This window comes from Petaurus breviceps, unplaced genomic scaffold (genome assembly GCF_028583685.1).
Source record: "Petaurus breviceps papuanus isolate PSGF00001 unplaced genomic scaffold, PetGlider_PUasm1.0 90895, whole genome shotgun sequence".
Classification (NCBI taxonomy): Eukaryota; Metazoa; Chordata; class Mammalia; order Diprotodontia; family Petauridae; genus Petaurus; species Petaurus breviceps.
The window spans coordinates 36,242,972-36,258,913 of record NW_027187372.1 but is presented as its reverse complement, the minus strand read 5'-3'; the positions used below and the strand labels follow the sequence as shown (position 1 = coordinate 36,258,913).

The window sequence follows — 15,942 nt, the reverse complement described above, 5'->3', positions numbered from 1 at the left end:
ATGCTGCCTAAGAAGTCTTTCACCCCTTGCTAGAAGGTTATATTGGAGCAGCAGAATGTCCAGGAATTCTCCTGTCCCCTAAGCAGGAGTCAGGGTTCAAGAATGACATTGTCCATTTAAGCTAGGTGAATGAGAGCAAGTCAGTCTCTACCACAAGGCAAAAAGTGTGTTTCTTGGTTCTACACAATGCCCTGACTGTAAGCTTTTTATAAAATAGCAAATCAATTTATATACTGGAATTCCAGTGGCAAGCCAGGAGAGAGCAGTGCTAGCCAAGTCCCTGAGAGAATCTCTTTGGGGAGGAAGGGACTCTTTCCTCTTATCCACTTTGAATAGAGGATGACCTTGTGAATTTTGATGGGTGGGAAGACTCAGATTGCTCACTGGTGTCCCAGTCATGTCACTGATACAGCAGGAGCTGGAGGCAGTGTCTGCATTGGGAACCAAGGACAAACTGAGGAAAAGCAGCTTCAGGAGTCTACAAAGAACATAGCAGAAAGCTACATCATACCTAAGGAGAATGTCACACGTGGCTCACAAGGGGGTGATGATGTCTTCTAACAAAAAAGACATCTAGGAACCATGAATCCCTTTGCCACATCTGCACTAAGCTTGAGCCCACTTTCCCTTAGAATTTGAATATGCTTATAGGTTAGTGTGGCCCTAGTTGGGGGGGGATGTTTTGTACAAACTGTTCTTAACACATATACACACACTATATGCATATATATGTACACAAATATATACACACACATATGTACAGATATATGTATATACACATGTGCATATACATGTATAGATATGTGTATATATACAAATATACATATATACATATGCACACACACATATACATCACATTTGTATACCCATTCCTAAAAGCTAAGTCTAGTGGGCCAATTGATATTAATTGATCATTGATAAGAAAAGGGAACCAGTGAAGGCTTTTGAGCATGACACTTCCCCTCCTTCCCTAATACTGTCAGAGTCCCCCAGAACTCTGAGAGGAGAAGGTAGCAGTTGCCATATGGGAACCCTGACTGCTAATGAAAGTGGGGTTTGGGAGAGTAAACTCCAAATCATGAGCTTAGAAAAGGTTCCAGCCATGACCATCCACTCTGCTGGGGATCTCTCCTGATTAATCCTTTACATTAACAGCTAAAGGTGTCTGCAGGGGTAATGGGCTACCTTGGGAAGAAGGGGTTCCCTCTCAGTAGAGACCTTCAAGCAAAGGTTAGACAATCACTTGGTAGATGTATTTTGGGGGGAGTTTTTTAAAAGTATATATTAAAAGTGACCCTTTCCAACTCTGAAATTCTCTGATACTGTTCTGTCATTAAGCCATGCTACTCAGCAGTTTTTGTTTTAAATAGATGATTGGGATGACTTCATACCAGTCAGAAGGCAAACTTGTCACATTTCTAGATGACACAAATTTCAGACCTGAAACAGATAACTGAGAGCACTTAGTCCAGTGGTTCTGAAAGATGTGCTGCAGAATTAGTGTGCTGCAAGTCACTGAATGTGCCACAAAATTGGGGATTGAAACATTGGAACTCAATAGAATGATCAAGCTTGGCCCCAAAGAAGATATGTTGTAGGAGAATTCATTTACTTCTCTTCTTTGCAGATATGGGGCACTATGGATGTGGAATACTTAACATGGTACAGTGTCAAAGGTCGCTGGATTTGGGGTCAGAGGACTTGGATTCAAATCCAGGTTCTTCCAGGTACAACCTTGGGCTAGTCACTTAATTTATCTGGGCTTCAGTTTCCTCAATTATAAAATGAGGGGATTGGATTTAATGAACTCCCAGCTCCCTTTTACCTTCAAATCTATGATCTATAGTGTTGTACTTGGCTCATGTGTTATCTTTGCCAAACTTTTCCCCTGTTTTCTTTTTTATTCATTGTATATAGAGCAGAGGCCATCAAACTTCATTGAGGACTAAATTCTTCTCATCCCTACTCTAGGGTCCTCAAGGTAAGAATGGTTTTTATGTTTTAAAATATAATAAAACTAGGGGAGGGTAGGTGGCGCAGTGAGTAAAGCGTGGGCCCTGGAGTTGGGAGGACCCCAGTTCGGTTCCAGCCTGAGACACTTAACACCCACACAAAAGTACTAGCCGTGTAACTTTGGGCGAGTTACTTAACCCCAATTGCCCTCCAAAAGGCAAAAAATATATATATATATATATATATATATATATATATATATATATATAAAATAAAACTTTAATTAAAATGTAAAATATATTCTCAGATTGTAGATGGTACAAAATCAGGTGGTGGTCATGATGTGGTCTTGCTGCGCCTCATTTTGATAGTGCCCATGGGGGATGGATCTCTGCATGTTGGAAGGAGGAGGGGTATATTAAGAAATAACAGTGAGATAAAAACAAAAGATATCAATAAAAGTTAAAAAAAAGCTACTGGTAGACACTTGAGTATTTAATGTGAATAAAAGAAAACCAAGGGTAGGCATGCTAGTGATTTTTAAATATTTGAAAGGATGTCAGGGAGAAGAGAGAATACAATAGTTCTTTGTCACACCAGAGGACAGAGTTGGAACAATGGAGAGACAATATGGCACAGTAGCCACAGTTTGAGGACCTGGATTAGAATCACAGCTTTGTTCCTCACTACTTGTGTCATTTAGGACAAATCACAACCTCTCTGGACCTCCATTTCCTCATCTTTAAAATGAGGGTGTTGAATTAGATGACCTCTAATCTCCCTTCTAGCTTTAAATCTGTACTTGTCTAAATTGCTGACAATTTACAAGAAGTTAAATTTTAGCTCAAGATAAGGATGACCTTATGAACAATCATAGCTCTGTGCCAGTCAAAGAGCCAGAAATATCTATCTTCATGAAACATCTAGAGATCTCTACCATGAGAAATTTTCAAAGAGAGGTTGCAAGAGGGTAAAGGATGGAAAGGATTCCTGAACTTCTGAACCTATAGATTAGGTGGCTTTGAAGGTCCATTCCAACTCCAAGACTAAGCAGGGAATGGTTTGGGAGAACTTATGGGAGCTATCTTAAAACAAGACTGCTACACTTTTTTTGATAGGGAAGGAGAAGGGGTACTGGAGAAAACTATGATGATTTAAAAAGACAGAAGACATCTATACAAACTTATTTGGAAAAGAAACAAAAAACAAACCAGAACTTCTAGATGGAAATGAGAGTTTTTACTTGCTTCCATATTATTTTTTTCATCCCTTCAGACACCAATCAGAGAAGGAAAAGAATTTGGCAGACACCCTCTTTTACTTGTTTACATGGGAAAATAGATGAAAAATTCTGGGACAAAGGCTTAGATTTTATATAGGAAAGAGTTTCTACATTTGAAATATTTCAGCATCAGAAACAGGCTTCTAACTAATCATAGGATTATAGGATTTAGAGCTAAAGGAACCTTAGAAATTGGGCAGTATTCTCCTCTTCCCCTATTTTATAAAGGAGGAAACTAAAACCCAGAAAGGAAAGTAACTTCCCAAGGTATTAATCTCATTAAAACAGATTATCTAATTGTATTTGTAACTACTGCAAGTAGCAAAGTGACTTGAACACAGTTGGTGCTTAATAAGGGTCTTTCACAACAGCATTGCCTTTCTGGGGATGACTTAGACATGAACCAGGCCAAAAGCCCAGCAGCTGGATTAAGAATCAGAGAATTTTTAGAACTGGGAAGGTCCTTGGAGATGAGTTAGCTCAACTCCCTCATTTGAGTAGGAAGACCGAGGAAGGTGAAACTGATTCCTACCAAGACATACAATTCTCCAGTACCAGGGTCAGAGCTAGAACTCAAGTCTCTCATTTACCTAGTAGTCCAGGGCTCCTTTCTCTTCACTGGGGCTTGGTGACACATCTTAAGAACTGTTTCATTCAATTTAATTCAGCAGCAAATCCCTTAAATGAACACCAAATGCATCCATTCACCTATTCAGGGGTGGCAGTCAAAAAAAGACCTTTAAAATAAATCTTCTAAATAGGGCAACTTTATCTTTCTTTCATTTAAATACTGCTAAACACATGGGGGAAAGCACAGAACCATTATCCATCAGAATGAAGAATAATCCACTATCAAGGCTTACATTGACTATAAGATTGGCCTCTGAGCTATGGGTCCTCCTACCCGGCTTCCAGAATAAGGTTAGTGGGTATATCTTTCTTTAAATGGCTCTATTTCATTTGCATTTTTAAACTCTTACTTCAGAGAGCAGAAGAGGTTACAAATGGCTTCGAGCAGATGGGTGTGATTTCTCCAAACTCTGCTCAGAATATTCCTGCCTGAGCACCCCCCCCCCACCCCTGAAATTGAGTGTCAGCTTCCCTCAGAGTAGAAAGATATTAGCTTCATATTTGTACATGTTTTTCACTGCTCTTCTCTTGATTTGATGGTCTCATTTAGCCACAGGCAGTCTCTGGCAATGATTCTGTCTCCCCAATAAAATTAAAAATCACCTTTCCTCTCTCACTCTCTCTTCCTTCTCCTCCCCCATCTTTTTAATAAGATATTTCCTTGTTTAGGGCTGAAAAGAGACAAGGTATAGAATATTGGAAATGTTTCTTTTCCTCTGGTTATTTCTGTTTTGATGAGGAGAAAACAATACAAGGGGGAGAGGGAGAGAAGCCCCCCAAAATGAAAATCTGAGTGGAAAAATCTCAACAAGAACATAGGTATTTCTGGTATGTTAAGATAGGAAATAGAAATGGTAGTTTTGGCCTTGAAGAACAGATGAAGAATCATCATTCTCCTTAACATAGAAGGATGAGATACTACAGGAACATTGATGCACAATCTGGTATGGTCAATATGTGGGTTTGTCTTGCTTAATTATTGTTTATTACAAAAGAAGGATCCTTGGGTGGTGATGAGGAATAAAAGGGATGCCACCTCTACCCTTCAGCAAAACTGACTGTCACAAAGACACTAAAATGTAAAGGGAAAGACTTTTCCAATGTAAAGAAAGGATTCCATACAATAGCAAAGTTGTATGGCTTGAGATGTTCAAATTGTTATGGAAATGCAAGAAAAGACAATGACACCCTGGAGCCTAGACTGTTTTTGTCCTCAGTCACTCATCTGCATCACTGAATGAGACCCCAACAGGAATATGGGAAGTGTAACAGACTGATCACCCTAAGTAAAGGTAGTGTCCCCTTTAAAACCAGGATGGATTGTTGAACAGGAAGTACTATTTCCTAGCCCTACGTGATAAGCCTCAGAACTGATCATCAGAAGAAGTCAAAAAGAAAGGCTTTCACTAGGTCATTGCCTTCGTGGAAAGACCACAGTCCCATTCCAGTTGAAATGAGTAAGCTAACCCTCCATCAAAAGAGGGTGCCCAGGTTCCCAGCTGAGCCTAAAGCTGACCTATTAAAGAATGAGCCCTTAGAATCTAGAACAGGATTGTCAAACAGAGAGCTGGGGTTGAGTTTGACACCACAGGTCCAGGAGATTGACCTGTCCAGAGAGAGAACATCTCAAGTAGTTGAGCCAGTTCATCAGTTAAGTGACCTGCTTGAATCAGCCTAGCAGCAGATTGACCCAACCGGCTGAAATACCATGCTCCTGGATGAACCAGCCCAAATGAGCAGTGGGGTGATTTGTCCAGCACTACAGTTGACTTCATGAGAAGCCTCTGGAAAAAAGAAAGGACCTTAAGGTCCTGGAGTTCTAGATTTGGGTGTTGTTCTGGTCCTGTGTACTCCCTATGCAGATGCCTCAGCACCTTCATTCTGTTAGCTTGGGGTGGTCTTTCTCCCAAAGACTGTGGGAAAGTATGACACAGGTTTGGAGAAGGGGGAGGGGAGCTAGTGCTTTATAACTATAGCTAGATCCCAATTAGTGTGAACAATGAATCCCTTAAATTTTTATTACATTATTTGAATTCACACTGCATATTTCCATTGGGCTAGAACCAATGACCATATTTTAAATAATTTTAACTTTGAATAGTGAAAATTCAAATATGCAAAACCACTTCAGAGGAATAATTTTTCACATTAATCAGGACCAAGCTGTGCCATTTCAGTAATTATATTTGCCAAGAATTGAATCTATTGATTGATTGTTAAGAGGAAACACAATAAGGAGCTATGAGCTACAGTGTTAGGAGAATACCCACCCATGTGGTTATCCATAGAATATTTACCCTGAGGGGCAGCTAGGTGGTGCAGGGAGGCTAGATGATACAGTGCATAGAGTGCTGGGCCTGAAGTCAGGAAGACTCATCTTCCTGAGTTTAAATCTCACCTCAGATATTTACTAGGTGTATGACCCTGGGTAAGTCCCTTCACCCTGTTTGACTCAGTTTTCTCATCTGTAAAATGAGCCAGAGAAGGAAATGACAAACCACTCTGGGATCTTTGCCGAGAAAACCCCAAACAGGATCACAAAGAGTCAGACATTACTAAAAAGCCCCCCCCAAAATAGCAACAACAATGACAATTTACCATGAAAGTAGTAGCAGCTACCCCAGTAGGGATCCAACCTAGTAATACCACTGCTTCTGAGGGTGTGCTACAGTTTTATCTGGAAATGATAGGGATGTAAAAACAAAATGAATTAATACTCTTTAAAATAATTTTTAAAAAAGAATGGTAACATGGAGACAGCATGTTATAGTGGAAAGAACTTTGGGCACAACGTTAAGAGTTCTGAGCTATAGTTCTAATTCCTTAACTAGCTCTATCACCTTGGGCAAGTCACTTTCAGAGCTTTGAAGGTCATTTCCCTTGGTTTTCTTTGAACTAGATGATTGCTAAGGACCTTTCCAACTCTAACCTTTGTGACTTCTGATTGAGGATATGTTGCTATAGTTCATCCTTTGTTTCAAAGAGGACCAGTGACATCATGGGCTGATGTCTTGACTTGGGTGTGGATTGGATCTAAGTGGGGCAGAGATGCACATAGTCATCAGCCTCACTCTCTCTTCCAGAGTCATTGAAGTCCAGTGGCAAGACAAAAGTCAAGATGACTGATAATGGCCCAGGATGCAGTGGATGACCTGGTGTCTTCAACGTCTGCTCAAACTGTAAGTGTACCACCTTCATGACCATTGGAACAAATTGTTCTCATCCACTCTTTAATCTGGGAGAAGTCTTCATGTACTTGGGGTAGCCGTTCCTCTAACTCACTGACAGGTTTGAGACCTCTTGGTTCGGCCTATCTGCCAAGATGGTCTTAACAGGTGTGACCACTGCGCATACTACAGCTTCTTAGAGCCACAGGTGAGAGTTGAGTGAGAGGCGGACACCATAGAGAGATGAACATCCCTGAAAAGGGCTCGACAAGCCCTCACACCAGAGGTGCTAATCCTCCCTGGATACCTCATACACTCTGATTGAGGGTATATAGGATCTGATGATGGGAAGGCATTGGAAGATTTCAGGATTATATTAGAACTATGAGCAGTTACCAAGGCTATGCCTAGGGAATTTTTGAGTTCAAAGTTCTTAAGTGAACCTTCCTCATTCCTCCCTCCATCATGGACTCGTTTGGATGTTTAGTCAGTGCTGAATTATATTCATGTGCCTTCTGTAATACTCTAATACTTGTCATTATTATCTCAAAAAGGAACAGGGCATCCTACAGAAAAGGCAAGACTCAGCAGATAAAAATCCCACTGTTCGGCATTTAAAGCCCTTGACAACCTGGCCTCTTCTTACCTTTTCAGTCTGCTTATAGATCCCTCCTATCCATGTTTTCTGATGTCCAACCATACTGGTCCCCTTGCTGCTCCCCACACAAGGTACTCCATTATCCATTATCCTTCATGTCTGGACTGAGTGCCTTCCTCACTGCTGCCTCTTGGAATCATTGTTGTTGTTTTTTTAAGACTCAGCTCAAGTACCACATTCTGCTGGAGTACTTTCCTATTCTCTCTGCCTGCTAGTGCTTTCCCTTCCAAAATTACTTCTTTGGCTAATTGCCACCACTCAGAATATTTGCGATGAATTTTACTAGTTTTATTTGTAATGGGAAGGCCTGTTAGGGAAATGGTTTATCTTTCCATAGTGCCCAAAGCATAGGTATTGATTGGAGGAGAACAGAGGAAAACTTTGCTATGATACTATGAGGCTCAGGTGTTGAGTACTAATTGGTGAAGAGAACAGAGTCTACTGGGAACAGAAAGGGAGCCATGCCTATGGAAATAGCTGTGATGACTAAGAATTGTGGTGGTGGCTAGGAATGCAGCAACTACAGTGGTATTCAATAAGTGGATCCAAGTCAAGTCAACAAGCACATATTGATGTTACTTTGTCTGAGATACTATGCTAAGTGTTGAGACTACAAAGAGAGTAAAAAACAAGAGCCCTGACTTTAAGGAGGTTACATTCTAATGGGAAAGATGACATGCAAATAACTCTCTTTATACAACATATGTATTATATTAATTGAGAGGTGATTCAAGGAAAGGGATTGGAAGGGCGGGATGGGGGACTTTGAAGTGCCAAAGGTGGGATTTTAGCTGTCTTTTTTTTTTCTTTTTGGAGGGGGAAGGTAGGGCAATTGGGGTTAAGTGACTTTTGTCCAGGGTCACAAGGCTAGTAAGTGTTAAGTGTCTGAGGCTAAATTTGAACTCAGGTCCTCCTGACTCCACTGCCAGTGCTCTATTCACTGTGCCACCTAGCCGCCTCATTATCCAAGTCCTGAAGGAAGCCAAGAGGCAGATATGATGAGAAAGAGAATTCCAGCCATGGGGTAAAGTCAGTGAAAAGGCATGGAGTTGGGTTAGGAAATTTTTATTAAAAAAATAGCAACAAGGACAGTGATAAAAGCCTTGGTTGTTAGTCTCACTAAAGAATATCTGAGGGTGTTGAAGCTGTGGCAATCTGCCTCCATTGGGAACAGTTGAGAATGATTGGGTCTAATACATAGAGCTGAACTGGTGCAGAGGCAGGCAATCCAAATATAAGATGGAACACAGTTACTGTCTTCTCAAAGATACCCTCAAAGATACAACTCTATAGGGACCTCTATGATGGTTTTATGAAGTTTATCCTTACTACCAGACCCAGAACCCTTCCTGTTTCCTTCTCTCCCTTCTATTTCCCTCCCCTCTCCTTCCTTTCTCTCCCCTTCTTTGCCTCTTCTCCCCTTTTCCCTTTCCCTTCTCCTTTCTCTTCCCTTCCTCTTGTCCTCTCCTCTTCTCCAATCCCATGGCCAGTCTGTAAGCCTCACCTTCCCCAGAGCCTAACAGATTATCGAATATTTGTTAAATAGATTTGACATTAGATATCAGTAGCTCTGGCCATGGGGCTTTTGATGAAGAGCTGTTTTCATGAACCTACTGAGGAACGAACGTACCAGAATGACTGAGGGAAGCTTCATTATCCATGAATTAGTGAGCAGGGGGAAGGGGCAAAAAAAGACAAGAAAGACAATGTACCCTGGAGCCCAGTCACATTTTACTTCACCCACCTATATTCTGACTCCACGTTCCTAAAGTCCTTCCTTTTTTTTTTAAAATTGCAATTAAAAAAATGAGTTCCCTGGAAAAGGCAGAGTGTAGCCTGTGGGGACAATAATGACGCCATTTATGCTGTGCTCTTGAGTAGTTAAAACTGTGTCAGCCTTTCTGACCTCTGTTGGGATTTACTGTGGTTTAGATCTTTGTTGGAGAAATGAGCGTTTGGGCAGCAGACAGGAGGGAAAAGGTCTTAGACTTGGAGCATATTATTTTAACAAGATGAGGAGAAAGGCCATTAGGGCTCTCCTTGCCACCTCTCCCCTCCTCCACATTCTTTAGCGGTAAAATCTGACTGTCCAACTCCTACCACCTCTCCTCGGGCTCTGCTTTGGCTCTCCTGTGCTGGAGAGAACTTGAATGTTACCCTTTAGTTGCTATTTGCTTAAATTTGGAAAATGCTTTAGAGAACCAGTCTGTGGCCTAAACTCTTCAACAAAATGTATTCCAACCAGGAGAGGTCCTAGGGAAATGGATACACCAATGATTGAGGTTGAGAACATTTTATTTCATAGATCACATACTAAAGGGACATTAGAACTGAAAGGATCCTTAGAAGTCTTCTACTTGGATTCTTTCACTTTGTTCATATGGAAACTGAGGTTCAGGGAGATGTGATCACTTACTCTCACCACAGATGACATTCCCTAACTTAAAGGCATTTTGTGTTTCCTCTGTAACCGAAACCATTTATGACTGATGAGACAGTAAGCCATATTTGATAATTTTCAGAGAAAGAGATGCCAGTCCCTGGTTTTATGTCTAGCAGCCTTCAGGACCTCAAGGTTCTTTGTCCAGCTTCAGAAAAGCGATCCTATTTTGGAAGTGCTTTGGAACTTTTTGCAGAGCACTTCCACATTTTTCATTTTAGTACTCACAACAGCCCTGTGAGGGTATTATTATCTCTGTTTAATCCCAGTCAATTAAAGGAGAATATGATCACAGAGTTAGAGCTTAGTGGTGACCTTTCAGACTAGAGACACTTGCCCAAGGTTACACAGCAAATAAGTGACAAAATAACATTTCCAAGGTCACTCGGCCAGTGAGCGGTGGAGTCACTTGGGTATCTGGGTATTAGAACCCAGGTCTCTGGGCTCCTAGCCCACAGCTCTTTTTCTGCATGCTCTTATGATTCTAGCTTTTGTACTTTCTAATTTAAACATGGTATGTTCCATCCTGGAGAAGGGCAGGACTCACACAAAAGAAAAGTTAATACTTAGAGAATCTGTACCACCATGGCATTTGGCTTCAAACATACATTCCTTGCATATATTTCCCCCTTTAAAAGGGAGGCATAAACTGGCTCTTGGCTCCATTTCCTAAGTGATGGGTCATTTATTCCACCCTCTAGAAAAACAGTAGTCAAATGAGTGTAGGTAGGGTTTATGAGAGAAGAGGAGACTTGGGCTTAGACATTCATTATATAAGAATTCATAAGATTTGCTATGATTGATGGGAAATGATGGTATAAGTTATTCCAGTAGCAGGAACCATTACCAGCTCAGAATCTCCTCCTCCCTCTCAGGTCCAAGGTCTTCAGTTAGTTTACCTACTTATGTAACAGGAAGTACAGAATTCCTAAACTATAAGTCAAAGTGTACATGAGGCAGGATGGAAAAGGATCATGATCTGGGTGGAGTTGGTTTAAAATATAATTGATTTTAATCCAATTCCTCTGTTTATAGTACTGAATTCAGTGACTCTTGGTCCTGTTTATAAATGTTCCAAGTGCTATATAAATGTGAGATTAACAGCAACAACAATAACCCAAAAAAGCATAAGCATCTATGATCTCATCAGACTGGATAATCCCTTGACAGATGCAAATTGAAAACTCTTCCTGCCTTAGTAGATGATAGACTGGGCAACATTTTGAATGCAGAATATGCAGAATTTCTACATTATAAATAATATTTTGACCAGCTGAGCTGAGGCTGGGCAGCATGCAAAGGGTCAAGTTGGTTCAGCTTGGCATCCAGAAGCAAATCCAGAACTGTTGAATGTGACAGCTGTTTTTCAGGAGCCTCTCAGAATTTCCTGGTATCTTTAAAGCCAATAGGCAGATAGGTGGTGCAGGAGATAAGAGTACTGGCCCTGGAGTCAAGAGAATTTGAGTTCAAATTTGGTCCTAGACATTTTCTAGCTGTATGACCCTAGGCAAGTCACTAAACTCCATTTGCCTCAGTTCCTCGTCTATAATATTAAGCTGGAGAAGGAAATGACAACCACTACAGTATCTTTGCCAAGAAAACCCCATAAGGGGTCATGGAGAGTTTGTCATGCCTGAAACAACTCAATAGTAAAACCACTCATGAATGAGGGCAATTACTTCCTTCTTTTCTTCTATTCTAGGGACAATTCAGGGAAGAATTGGGGTATATAGGGACATGACAGCTTAGCATAACTTGTCATTAAGAGCTCATGAAGAGTTAAAGTACAGTTGAGGGATGGGTGAGAGAAATCAAGTGACTTCTTGATATAGTCTGTGTATTTATTATCAATTCTTTATTTATTGGTACTGGCTCTTCCATTTGCCAGGAGATAATGAATAGTAGCTTTAATGAGTAAGCATATATTTTTTTTAATGAACTTGTTCCAAATGTATACTCCATCTTCAGAACTCTGTGTTCCAAAACAACTTTATAATTATAGCCTCTAGAAGAATGTCCTGGCTGAATCTGAGTTTTATGTAAACATTTTTTTCTAGTGGGTTTTGAATCCTTTCAGTGGAAGCAATTGTTGCCATAGGCTAAGGAACTGGAATGAGAAGTGGGTAAAATTGCTTGGACTTGAGTTTTTGAAAAGTAGATGGGTGTGGGTAAAGGGTGATCTAAAGAGATTTAGGACCAGGGGAGGCTACAAAGAAAGCTTGCCACCTTCCTTACCCCAGGGCATTTATGTAAGAGGAAATGTACTAAGTGACTGGGGCATAGTAATGGTGACTAATTCTCTTGCTTGATACTTTCACATAGATGAAATGTAGGGAAGTTTTGGGTGGTCTGACTTTACTTATTATATAGCATCATAGATTTATGTCTAGAAGGGATCTTAAAGACCTTCTGGTCCAACCTCTTTATTTTTCAAATTAGGAAACTGAGGTATAGAGAAGTATGGTGACTTGCCTGAGGTCACACAGGTAGTGTCAGAAGCGAGATGATCACAGGTCCTCTCATTACTAACCCAAGACTCTTTCCACTTTGACACACTGTCTCCCAGTAATCACATTATTTATTGCTTTGGTATATTGGAGCACCTTTCTCTCTAAGAGCTCAAAGGACTTTGATATCTTGGATTTCCCCTTCATTTCTAGCCTTACAGACACTACCCTCGTTAAGATCCTGGATACCACATCCAGAATATCCTAGTAGTCTTCCTGCTTGCAGGGTTTCCTCATTCCATTGGAGCATTGCTCCACTGGGGGATAACAAGACCCTCGCTAGATGTTCATTCCCTCCCCGCAGCCAAGTTACTGATATTGTTATGAGTCATAGCTGTTTCTGGGGCTTCATTAGTATAATTTCCCTGTGTTGTTCTTTCCTGGCACTGTGGAGCAATTAGAGCTTGGGCAGACATTGATGATGCCAAAGTCATCTGCTGCATCCTGGGCCACCACCAATCATTTTAACTTTTGTCCTATCACTAGACTCTGATGACTTGGGAGAAGAGAGTGGGGCTGATGCATAGTTATGCCTCACTTAAATCCAATTCATGAGCAAGTCAAGACATCATCCTCCTGATGACATTGGTACCTTTGAGAGTGAAGAATCACCACCACCATCACCAGCCCAAACCACCACCACCACCACCACAACAATAACCAACCTGAAGAACCACCACCGCCACCACTGCCATCACCACCATCACCACTCATCTTGGCCTCCTCTAACAAGCTGGCACATTGCTTTCATATTAATGTCTTTCAATATCCATTATGCCAATCAAGAAACTTGAGTGGTTCTCTAATGACTATCAGCTCAAATAAAAGTCTCTTAGCTCAGCAGATCAGGCTTTCTCTTTCTTTGGACCTCAGATCATACTTAGTACCCTTCATATGCAATTATCTTATTCCATTTTGTTTTAATTATTTAGTTAGTTATTCACATTATTTTTTTCCATTTTGTTTTAGTCATTGGCATGTGTATCTTGTCTCTACTTTGAGATAATAAACTTTAGAAAGGAAAGTCTTATTGGACTTTGCATCTCTTCCATCATTTAGAACAGTAGTACCTCCATGTATGAGAGGATTAAGGCATCATGGTGTAGAGAAGGAAAAGACCTTAGAAGTAATTTAGCCCAATTCCCCTCCTTTTCCAGATGAAGGAACTGAGGGCCAGAGAAGTTAAATGACTAGCCCAAGCCACAGGGGTAGCAAGGGACACTTCAATGCTCTGAGGAATCACTGTAATTTTTTCAAGGGTGGGTATTTTTCCCTCAAATCAGATGATATCTCCAACATGATAGAATAAATAGCTTTTAGAAGTTTGCTATTGTGGCTGTTGTTCAGCCATTCAATCATGGCTAACTCTGTGACCCCATGAACTGTAACATGCCTATGCTGTCCATAGGGTTTTCTTGGCAAAGATATTGAAGTTGTTTGGCATTTCCTTCTCTAGTGGATTAAGGCAAACAGAAGTTAAGTGACTTACCCAGGGTTACATGACTAGGAAGTATCTGAGACCAGATTTGAACTCAGGTCTTCTTGACTCCATGTCAAGCACTCTATCCACTGAACCACTTCACTGTTTCTTTTAGAAGTTACCATGGTCCCCAAATTTATCACCCTGTGGCCAATGTGTTCATGAGCCTCTCCAAGCTGAGACAGGCAGGTTCTCAGACAGTTGGTGAGTGGGCTGATATCTAGAACCTTTGTGACCTGGGAGCACTTTCCAGAATATGTACCATGTTGATGTAATGGTAGAGAACCCAGAGTCACCTCCATGCCATGATCAGACATTGGAGGGAGACTTAAGAGGCAGCTTCTGCACATTAGTGGCACTTAATAAATAGTTTTTAAAATTGAATTTGAATCTAATATAAATGCTTCTGTTTAGTGTTTAAAGTTCTTCACAATCTTGTCCCATCCCATCTTTCCAGTATTCTCATACTTTGATCGCCTTCCACATATTCTACAGCCCAGTCATACTAACTTACTTGCTGTTCCTGACCCATGATGCTTCATCTCCCATTTCTGTAGCTTTACTTGGCTGTCCCCATGCTCTCCCTCCTCCCTTCCATCTCAGAGCAGGGGTTTGGAAGAAGAGCAATGAGAATGCTATCCAGGGATGGGGGAGACCCCGTGCAAGTGCAAGGTGACATGAGAGTTTTAACCAATTTCAGAGAATAGCAAGTAGTCTGTTTGGCTAGGATATAGGGAGTATGCATGGGGATAGTGGTAAATAAGCAGCAAAGGTAAATTGGAGGCTTTAAATGCCAGTCTAGGACAATTGTATTTTATTATGAAAGCAATAGGGAGCCATTGGAGATTTTTGAGCAGAAAAGTGATACAATCAGTCTCACACTTGAAGATTATTTTGTTAGCTAACATGAAGAAGGAATTGGGTAAGGGAGACTGGAGGAAGTGAGGCAGACTGACAAGGTTTATTAATACTGAAATCCAGGCAAAAGATGAACTAGGGTGGTAGCCTAGGGAGTGGAGAAGAGGAAACAAAGGAGGAAAACAGTATACGGTTACTCTTTACCTTCTTCAGGGATTCCTCCTCTCCCTCCTTCTGAGATACTCCCTGTCTCCTGCTGATCCCTGACACTCTATAATTTTCTGTTTTAGCACCCAGCCCAGACTGGCCCTCCTCTTAACCAGGTCAGTAGTCCTGCTGCAGAGATGAGAAAATGTGCTCCATTTGTGACCCCACAAGCAGATGTGTTTTCTTTCAATTAGTTGGGAAATCAAACTTGGTCCATGAAAAAGGGAGATTTATAGCTTGGGTTGATACATTGCTGTTGGAGAGTTCTTGTAATAAAAGGTGTAATCACTCTAGGGGTTGGGGGGTTGGGAGGATATTGCCTGGGGTTTATGACAGTGCACTCTCTGATCTGCAGCACTCTGGGTGAAGCAAGACAATTATCAAATCGTCCTTCAACAGAGATAAAAGACTTTTTTTTTTTAAGGGAGGGGGAAGCTGGAGACGAAGAAGGGCAGAGCTTTCATTTTTCTTTGTGCTCTCCTCCTGACTTAGAAGTAGCGATCCCTCTCTTTGTTTGGACTTTCCACAGAAAATGGAATTTATTCTGACTGATTTTCAGTGAAAATGTGAAGAAAGTCAGTGTCCTGGGGTCTCATGTCTGACCATGTGGTCTCCATTCAGTGTGTGAGGACTGCTTCTCTCTTTTCTCCTCTGTCCACCTTTCTCAGTCTTTCTTGCTGACTCTGCCTCCCTTTTTCCTGACCTTTCCTTTGGCCTCTCTCTCTCTCTCTCTCTCTCTCTCTCTCTCTCTCTCTCTCTC

General features: G+C 41.1%; 1 long non-coding RNA gene across 14 annotated transcripts in view; it reads left to right on the top strand.

The window, feature by feature from the left end:
* Positions 1-15,942, top strand: part of LOC138151250 (uncharacterized) — a 364,336-nt gene that overhangs the window by 29,394 nt on the left and 319,000 nt on the right. For 7 of the 14 annotated variants that reach the window (XR_011165779.1, XR_011165780.1, XR_011165777.1 and 4 more), the window contains exons 4-6: positions 1,628-1,727; positions 1,918-1,981; positions 6,949-7,044. This is a non-coding gene — a long non-coding RNA (uncharacterized lncRNA). Of the gene's footprint in view, positions 1-1,627; positions 1,728-1,917; positions 1,982-6,948; positions 7,045-13,123; positions 13,481-15,265; positions 15,299-15,942 lie in introns of those variants that run through there. The other 7 variants (XR_011165772.1, XR_011165773.1, XR_011165769.1 and 4 more) reach the window with 2 other exon arrangements.